The sequence below is a fragment of the Schistocerca serialis genome, chromosome 3 (genome assembly GCF_023864345.2).
Source record: "Schistocerca serialis cubense isolate TAMUIC-IGC-003099 chromosome 3, iqSchSeri2.2, whole genome shotgun sequence".
Classification (NCBI taxonomy): Eukaryota; Metazoa; Arthropoda; class Insecta; order Orthoptera; family Acrididae; genus Schistocerca; species Schistocerca serialis.
Window position 1 is genome coordinate 222,680,653 of NC_064640.1, and position 10,446 is coordinate 222,691,098.

A 10,446-nucleotide genomic window follows, 5' to 3' on the forward strand; every position below is an offset into this window, starting at 1 on the left:
GAGCAGTAGGTAAACTCGTGCTTTGGCTCGGCGCCTGGTAAACCCAGTACACTTGCGGTGGGCGAGGAGCAATGAAGGGGTGGCTACAATGACCACTCATTCAATAACGCCCCGTCAGCTGTCAAATACACGAGCGCTATCGCGCCTCCTTTTCCCACCACAACAAAACGCACGAGTTCAGCCGTGTTTGCTTTTTAAACTTCTGGCATTCAGCCGTACTGGCATGCACCCTCTAGTGGACATTGTTTAAATAATTTGCAGCTTTTTTGTTTCTGATTCATGTATTGAACTACACAACATTAAGAAAAAAACTTAGAATTCTTGTACTATTTTCTCTCTACTTGTTATTATGTCATTTGACATTTTAACTGACAAAATTTAATGATACGCATCGTAAATCTCTGCTTTGACTTCCTCTTACTCATATTACTTTCTGATATTTTTCTTACTCAGTTCTCACTGTATCTTCTTACATTATCTACGGCACACATCCGAGTACTATTGTTCACTTCAGTGTATTCTATAATGTTACAGTTTAATTTGATGTGGTAAACTGCTGTATTCATTCTCGTAATCTACATTTATAATTTTTTCCTTTGAGTTTTTTCTAGTTTTATACCTTCTTTTACTTTGTATCTCACTCTTCTATGCTCATCTGAAATTCCAAAAAGTGGCTTAGATATGCCTGTACAATACCTTTATTATTTCAGGAAATGCAGTCATTATCATGTCATATTTCCGTGGTGTGTCATGTAGATAGGACACCCCATCGCCAAGGCGGTGAGACCACGTGGTTTTTTCGCGTATCGAGGGTGCGCCCTCAGTACCCACCCGAATAGCAGCGCGTGTTAACACGCCGCTTCCGGAATTCGGGCAGACACGCAAGCCCAGAATCGAATCCACCCGGCGAATTAACGAAGGGGGCCGGTGGACAGGCCAGTCTGGATGTGGTTGTCAGCCGGTTTCCCACATCCGACTAGGTGAATGCTGAGATGTTACCCACGTCCGGCCTCATTTACGGATTCGCAAATATTTAGAAAATGTTGACACACTTTCACATGGAGGACACTACACACAGACAGTGGGGATACACATATTCCGTCCCACGTGGTAAAGAGGTGGCGAGAGGAAGGACATTCGGCCACCATCTAACCTTAACGTCAAATTCAGCAATAACCGTGCCGAACTCGTGTAGGTATGCGCGAAACAACCGCCGCCAGAGGCAACGTGTTGATGTCAGGGGTCACCGTCGTCCTTCGCGGATTATAATAGTAACTAAAATACAGTGCAGCAAATATGTATGACAACAACAACTAATGAGCAGCCGTATTATCCAGAAGCACCTCCATACTTCCGTGCTTTGGCTTACAGAAGCCTCCATTCCACTCGAGTGCCTCTTCTCACCGCACATTAAACAGCACATAGATAATGATGGGTGCAGGAAAACCGCCATAAGGCTTTCGAAGAGTGAGAAAAGGTCACTTGGAACTATAAATCGCGTCACACATCGACGGGTGGATTACTTGTTCGCACCTCTCGCAATATGACGGTACGTCCAGCATTGCCAGACATGATCATTTTGGTGGTCCAGGTGCTATGGTGCGTGCAGGCATAATGTTGCATGGGCGTGCTGACCTCCAAATCTTTGAATAAGGGACACTCACCTGTCAACGTTATTACAACACCAAGCTCCTTCATCATGTGCGTCTTTTCAGGGGTGCATTCGAGCCTCAATTCAGTTTTATGGATGACATTGTGCGACCACATCCAACAGTGCAGCTGGAGGAACTTTTGGAAGGAGAAGATATTCGGTGAATGGACTGATCTGCTCGTTCCCACGACTTAAATTCCATGGAGCACAGGTGGGATTTGGTGGGAGGCGTAATGGAGCGCACCCGAATGCATCAGCAGTTATCAGCCGCGCTAGTGGAGGGAAGGAACGCCCAACCACAAGAACTTCTTACCAGTCTTACGGCGAGCAAGGAGCACGTTGCACAGCCTGCGTTGTCATCCGTGGTGGCCACACCCCCTGTTAAGAACCAAGCCCTGCCTTTTGTGATGTCGAGGAGACCACAAATCGCGGTGGCTTCAGTGTAATTATTGTCTTTTAATAAAAGAGTGTATTCTGTTCGTCTCTGAAATTGGGTAATGGTAATGACAAACCAAAATCACGATAGTACTCCGTTGTAGTTGCTACACATTTTATTACAAACAAAAGCATTATAAAATCACAATCACAGCAATACAGGAGCCTGCCTAACAAGACCATATCACTTGGACAAATAACAAATAAATTTCTTTAAACGGAACAAGACCCATAAAACTTGAAATTTGAATATGACTAGGTAAATATACTCAGGTGAAGCTTTACTTAAATAGTACAAATGTCCATACAATTCCCATCAGGACTCTCATTACTTCCAGTCAGTTGAGGAACAGATTAAGAGTGAGAACACAGATCTTTTAAGGTTTGGCTAGCCAACTTTCCTAAATAAAACTATATTCAAATGACTAAAACAATTAAGGAGGTGCTTTAATTTTGACCAAGCCAATCTTCAAATGTACTTAGCTGATTAATCATCAATATTATTAGAATGATTACAACTAGAATATGACCATATGACAATACCCCTAAAATGAGGTCGCTTCAATATTGCTTGTGAGATAGCGATAGACGCGAGCAGACCAAGGATTCAAATCAATACGAGAGATCCACGAGCCAGGAAATGAAAGAGAAATGTACTCAACTTTGCACTGCAATTGAACTTCGGATGCTATAATTCTCCACCAGAAAGATCGAATCACGCAACAGTGACAACATAACCCAAGATGTAAAGGAGAGGACAGGGCCTTAAATATCTTTCTGCCCCCGTGGTACTCTGCTCTCAGTACGTTCGCATCGACCGCAGCCAATTATCTTTAACGCAACACACATCAACGGCAGACAATATTCTGAGACATAAACTACACAATGTTATCTAGAGAACAGGTGATCAATGCAATTGAATAACGACAAATTAGCCTCCGTGAGTCACTTGGCCAGTGCCAGCCCTTAAACTTCGATTAATAAGTTCGCTAAAAATCATGCCCTAAAGTTAAGATGACAAGAATTATCTCTAAGCACATTTACACGCCAAACTACCAAATGAACTACAAGGTAGAATAGAGGACGTATCTCAGCGTGGCTTGAAACGCCCGAGCCGGACTTACTACTCGTTGCACTCCTAGCTACGTCTTTAACCACACTTCATGTCGGTTGGTTGGGCGTAGCCACACTTCCTCAACTGCCGTCAAGATAGTTAGTTACGACACCGAGGCAGGTGATAAACAACTAAAACAATTCCAAAGGATTTTTAGTACACAGGCATATTCAATTAAGCCGCACGCCACCCACCGAAGCAACTCGGCGACTCCAATTCAATCGGCCGGCGCAGCTTATAACAGACTCGAAGGAGCTTGTCCTTCCGACCTCTAGGAAAACCGAATCACCATGGGCGGTGGATCTGCCCTCACGACTCAACACGCCGTAGCCGCTGGCCCCGCTCCTTCGTTGTCCGACTCGTCCTCTTGCCGTCCTGCCTACGTACACAGTCCCACGTGACTCTCGCTCACCGCCGATCCCGACACACCTCCCCAGCAGAGCGCACGCGTTGCCGTTAAATCCGCGCTGCCAAAGATAAGCAGAAGACAAATAAGCATCAAAGTCGACTCAGAGATCAAAATGACGATCGATGGAAACTGGCGCCAGAAAACGCTCCAGCTCAGTCTCATTGCGTATTTCGTTCACTTACTTTCTGTACTGTACAGTAGCAGTTCTTTCTATATATGGTCCACGTTTTATCGTGCTGTGTTACTTGGCAGTGACACATCATACGAAAGTTACTTTTGTCCTTAAGTTTTGCACACCGGGGTAGTTAACCGTGCATGACGTTTCATCCCCCGGATAATATCGTCGCAATAATAAAAGGATCCTTCTCTACATATTTTCAGTTGTCGCATGAGCACATATGAGACAATAAATTAAGAATCTCCATTTGATCCTGAGTCTGCACAGTCTGGAAGATCATAATAAGATTTTTTTCGTTTTTTTACAATAAACTCAGTACAAAACATGGAAATTTCTTTTGGCAGCTATAAAATATCACGTGATTGTTCTCCTCTATCACTACCTATCTATCTTTATCCGTATCCCGCTCCAGCTACTGCAGGGTCTGGGTGCTGACGAGTCCTATCCATGAGTGGTTCGTTCCGTGGCTCGTCTGTGTTTTGAAAGCAATATATGAAGACTTTCCTACTGGCTTGCTAGGCCTAACGCAAGAAAGGATTTTCTTTTGGGGTTGTCTCCCTTAGTCTTTGGAGTTTCTCCTCCACCACAAGGCAGTGGTTACCTTTTCATTTAATCCCTAGAAAGGAGGGTTGCCTCATCTGCCAGCTACGCCGTTCCGAAGTCTTTATTCTCCGCCGTCGCTGCCATTAAGGTCTTCACCTGTAACCCTGGGCATGGGTTCCATGTTATACCCCACGAGATTGGGTCCCTGCCACTCCGGCCTACTGAAGTGTAGGATGCCCACCCCCGCGACGTGGACGCGCCAGACAGGAGTTACCCCAGTGGAGGAATAGGGAAGGGGACCCTACCTCCCTGGAGCCGGGTTAATAATAGTGTATGGTGCCACAATCAAAGCCACCTCTATCACTCCTACATCTAAACCTCTCACCTCTTGTGTGGTGGAAATATTCAGTAGGTACCCATTCCGCTGATCAAGGAATTCCCTCAAAGCTAATCTCAAGTCCTTTAGACGACAACCAGCTCGTTGTTAACAGATCATGCAGGCTGCTTCTTATCAGATTTCGTAAAAATTAATTTTTACAAATTAGGTTATCAACCCAACGCTAACACTCAGCGATACTGGAGTGCCGCTGTTTTCTTTCAGGACTAAATACCTTAGCCGATGGGCCCTCATTTCAAAAAAAATGTTCAAATGTCTCTGAGCACTATGGGACTTAACTTCTGAGGTCATCAGTCCCCTAGAACTTAGAACTACTTAAACCTAACGACATCACACTCATCCATGCCCGAGGCAGGATTCGAACCTGCGACCGCAGCGGTCGCGCGGTTCCAGACTGAAGCGCCACAGCGGCCGGCCCCTCATTTCAGCGCGCCGGGAACTCGCCTTTAACCATTGACACCAAGTATACCGGCTGCCCACGGGCCGTGGCGTTGATGCGAATGCCTCAGCCTTGGTAGGAACACGTCTCCTGTGATTTATTAGTACATTTCAACCAGCAGAAAATTAACCCCCAAGATCATATACTATCCCCTCGGCCGCCAGTTATTCTTTGTGCGAGATTAAACGCTACCAAAGCTTCAATCTTCTTAGTGCTCCGTGAGTCTTCGCTCTAGAAAAAGATTCAGTTGGCGAGTTTCAACCATACTTCAACAATAAAGTACTTATTTCAGCGTGGGATGAGTTCGCGTTATACTAAGAGAACAACAGAGTGATGCACTAAACGAGTATCAGGTGCTCATCTGGAAATTAATATTGCGTTTTTTGTTGCTTTTCGAACACTATTCCAAAGAACAGTGATGGTTCCTACAGCATTTGTTATTGGCCTTGTATAACGAGCAGCCGGCCGGGTTGGCCGAGCGGTGCTAGGCGCTACAGTCTGGAACCGCGCGACCGCTACGGTCGCAGGTTCGAATCCTGCCTCGGGCATGGATGTGTGTGATGTCATTAGGTTAGTTAGGTTTAAGTAGTTCTAAGTTCTAGGCGACTGATGACCTTAGAAGTTAAGTCCCATAGTGTTCAGAGCAATTTAAACCATTATAACGAGCATGTGTTACCCTCCCCCCCCCCCCCCGAAACAAACAATCTATGATAATTACTGTAGCTTTGCGTGTCTATATTCTCTCTTTCTGTTTTGTGTGTACATCATCTGCGTCCTCCTTGTAGTGCATTCTTTACCTCTGCATCCCGGGGAGTTGGTATTCCACGCTGTTGGGCGTGGGATACATTGTCTCGATCCACGGTGGTATGCTTGCCAGAGTCTAGTGCTGTGTCTCGAGTCAGTGCCTGTCCTAAGATAACCTCTCCGAATTTTAGACTGTGGCCGTTATTTGCAGCCGATGTCGCCGTTAGACCGGCAGAGGATGTGTACAACAAGCGAGTCGCTGCTAATGGACAGACTGAGCCGCCGTCGCCTTAACGTGGTTTGCTTACCCGAGGCATCGACAAAGTGGCTGCAGCAACAAAGGTCGCCGTGATTACGCAACTCGTAACTGTATCGTGCTTATGCAAACAGATAGTAGATAGCTAATCACTGAAATTCACATGTCTAAAGTTCAAGATACGCATTGTCAAACGCGGTAGAAGAAAATAGTTACTTTGAAAGCAAGGAATTAAATTACAGCCTCCGAACTCATTCCCTCGTTTTGTGAGTCATTAAAATGAGGGCGAGCATTGGTGTAATCTGCATATGACAGAACACAAAGGCAAGACGAATTATTACAATGTTGTGAAAAATCGCTACTGCAAAAGGAATAAATTACTTATCTTGTGTCTTCTATGTTGTATTCTCGAAGTTTCTTTTCATTGACTCAGCATCTGTTTGATAGATTCCTACTTCACAAGGAGACATCCATGTTTTTTCCAAGTCATGCATCAAATTTCGCAATGAAACATGGTGGAGAGCCGGCCGCGGTGGTCTAGCGGTTCTGGTGCTGCAGTCTGGAACCACGGGACTGCTACGGTCGCAGGTTCGAAACCTGCCTCGGGCATGGGTGTGTGTGATGTCCTTAGGTTAGTTAGGCTTAAGTAGTTCTAAGTTCTAGGGGACTTATGACCTAAGATGTTAAGTCCCATAGTGCTCAGAGCCATTTGAACCATTTGAACCATGGTGGAGACTTTTTTCGACTTCGTCATTTATTGCTTCAGTTAGAATACCATCACTCAAATAAGGAATTACGAACTTTTCCAATCAAGTATCCGTCTTCCCACACTTTGGCAGACAACATCTTCCAACATAGAATGGAACAGAACTGGTAAGAGAGGTTAGAGCTTCTCGATCACAACTCCGTTAATACGCGCCAGAAAGTTAGACGAAGACGACCAGAGATGCAAATCTCGCGGCACAGAGATATTATAAGAAATCAATCTACACATTATGTGAATAAGCACAATTCATTATTTAGTTTAGGAATATTTTTGAACTATCATCTAAAATAAACCACACTAATAATAATAATAACAATAACAATAATATCAACAATAATAATTTCGAACGACTTTTCAAAATTTCACAAAATGTATTTACCACACCTTTCTAGTATTTTCATTTTCAGTTTGAAATAATTTCTCGTTAAGCGTTTTTGTAACTAAACATAAATAGAATAACCCTTTCCTGTTTGCTTACTCGTAATTAAAAAGACAAAATTCGTGATCTGTAACGAATGTCAGTGGATCGGTTGGGGTTGGATTGTTTTGGAGGAAGAGACCAAACAGCGAGGTCATCGGTCTCATCTGATTAGTGAAGGACGGGGAAGGAAGTCGACCGTGCCCTTTCAAAGGAACCGTACCAGCATTTGCCTGGAGCGATTTTGGGAAATCACGGAAAACCTAAATCAAGATGGCCAGACGCGGGATTGAACCGTCGTCCTCCCGAATGTGAGTCCAGTGTCAGTGGATCGGGTAGTATATCTGAATGTATCGCGAAGTCTATTAAAGAAAAAGTATGTCACTGACCAGTTCTCTTTACAAACCGTTCCCTTTCGCATGATTACTTTTCACCTTCATTTTGGAATATTTTTTATTGCCGCAGTAAAGATCTGGCTCACTGCATACTGAAATCCGTAAAATTAAGCATGGGAGTGGTCGCTGTATGTGGTAGGATGCATTGTGATAGTTTAACATAATACATTTGTCGTGACATGTAAAGAACATGTAGCACGAATTTCTTCTTTAACATGAACCCTTACTAGCAAAATTCCCGACGTTTGGGGAGTCGGTTATGTACTAAACGATGGATGACGCATGTTTGTAGACTCTTTTTATTCATTTTGCGCACTATAGACGTTAAGGTGGTGTGTGTAGTGGACTGGCAAGACAGCCAATCCACAGTGACGGGTAGCCGAAAGGCACGCGTTTAAGCTCACGCAGGCTGGCGTGAGATCTGGAACAGTTAAGGGAATTTATAGTAGCAACGAACGTAAGTAACTACTGAAATATTTAACTTTAATTCATAATTGGTGAACATCGGTCTGACGGTATATGCATCACAAGATAAATAGCAAATGATAATGGCGCCTTGCTAAGTCGTAGCAAATGACGTAGCTGAAGGCTATGCTAACTATCGTCTCGGCAAATGAGAGCGTAATTTGTCAGTGAACCATCGCTAGCAAAGTCGGCTGTACAACTGGGGCGAGTGCTAGGAAGTCTCTCTAGACCTGCCGTGTGGCGGCGCTCGGTCTGCAATCACTGACAGTGGCGACACGCGGGTCCGACGTATATTAGCGGACCGCGGCCGATTTAAAGGCTACCACCTAGCAAGTGTGGTGTCTGGCGGTGACACAACAGTGTGAACGTCCATTTATTTAATAGCGTATTTCTTGCGGATCGCGTTCAGTTTGCTAATGTTTCCTTTAGCCTTTAACGTCTCGTCGGCAATACAATAATTAAAAGAAAAATGGCTCTGAGCACTATGGGACTTAACGTCTTAGGTCATCAGTCCCCTAGAACTTAGAATTACTTAAACCTAACTAACCTAAGGACATCACACACATCCATGCCCGAGGCAGGATTCGAACCTGTGACCGTAGCAGTCCCGCGGTTCCGGACTGCAGCGCCTAGAACCGCACGGCCACAGCGGCCGGCCAATAATTAAAACCGTTGGTTTCGCCATATTCACCGCGAACAATTTCTTGAAGTACTTTACCCAGTGTTTGAATTGGAACGGCTTAGAGCACGTCCGGAAAATAAACTCTCAGTTGCAAGGCCGTGAGTTTAGCTCGTTTCCGTCCAATGTTTAGATCAACATAGAAAAATTGTTCGTTTCATAATATTTCCAAGACTGAAGTAACCATTTTCTTCATGTGTGGTGAGAGGTGATGTTACGAGTTTCATAATGCATGGACTCCAAGCAGACCGTAACCTGTTGTCAGTCTACATCTCTCAGCGGACTTTACACCAACTCATATGTATTTGTTCCTGTGCGCCTTTACCGTGGAATGCACATGATCTCGTTGTTTTCCAATTCTGACTGATGAGCTAGCGTGCAATATATTAATAAATTGGGATCTGTATGCGAAGCTTTGCTTAAATTGTAGCGCTCGTCCTTCACCGCGAGAGTTTTCCCTACAGTTATTTCGGTAGACAGAGTAATTAATTTTCAGAAGTGCACAATAACTTAGAATGTACGTTAAAAGATGTCATTAACAACACAGTAGTTTGTGAAAATGGATTAATACGATTTCAGAGGATGTAGAGAATAGTGTAACAGTATAAGTGATTAAGGTTCTAGAAAGGCGTACACATGGGCCCGGTACCACACGGTCTTGTGTGATCGGATGCTTGACTGTTGTAGCCTCGGTCGGTTGAGAGATGTCTAACGGATGAGACGAGGAAATTAGGATTTGTATCCCATTGACGACTAGGTCATTACAGGCAGATCATGAGCTAGGATTGGAGAAGATGAGCAAGGAAATAGGCTGTATCCTTGTCATAGGAACCATACCGGTGTTTGACTGTTGCGACTTAAGGAATCCACCGGAAACCTACATCTGGATGGATCAACGGGGATTTGAACCTCCGCCGACTCGAGAGTGACTCCAGTGCATTGCCACTATGCCACGTATCTCGGTCCACCCAATAAAGTGAAAACGTGAAAGGAAGAAACAGTATTTCTCGCCGACACCAGAGGGTGCAATATCAGAATATGAGTGAGTTTGGATCGGTCAAAATGATAGCTCTATGGGAAACTGGTTTGTCATAGGCCTATAGAGACATTTCCGTTCATAGAGAGCATTCATCTGCGGCAGTGATACGTGTGTTGAACAAGTGGTTAGAAGAGGGTCGTACACGGCAAAGAACGGATGCTGGACCACATCATGTCACCCTCAGCAAGAATGAGCGTTATCTTGTCCACTCAGCAGCAATGCGTGGTACAGATTCGCCCACAGGATTGATTCGACGCTGGAACGTTGCCACTGGTTTCATCGTACCTGCGTTGACGGCTAGACGCCGTCCGCTGAAAGCTAGGCTGCTGGACAGCATGTCATTTCGATGACTTCCATTGTTCAGCCTATCCGACAGTGGTGACAACATGTGTTTTAGTCACTACCGTGGTGACTACAAGCTGACAGCCTCCATTGTATTGTGGTGTATCGGACAAACAAGTTGATGGTTTCGGTGCCGTTAGTACCAGCTACAACCTCAACTGCTATGTCTGAGGATA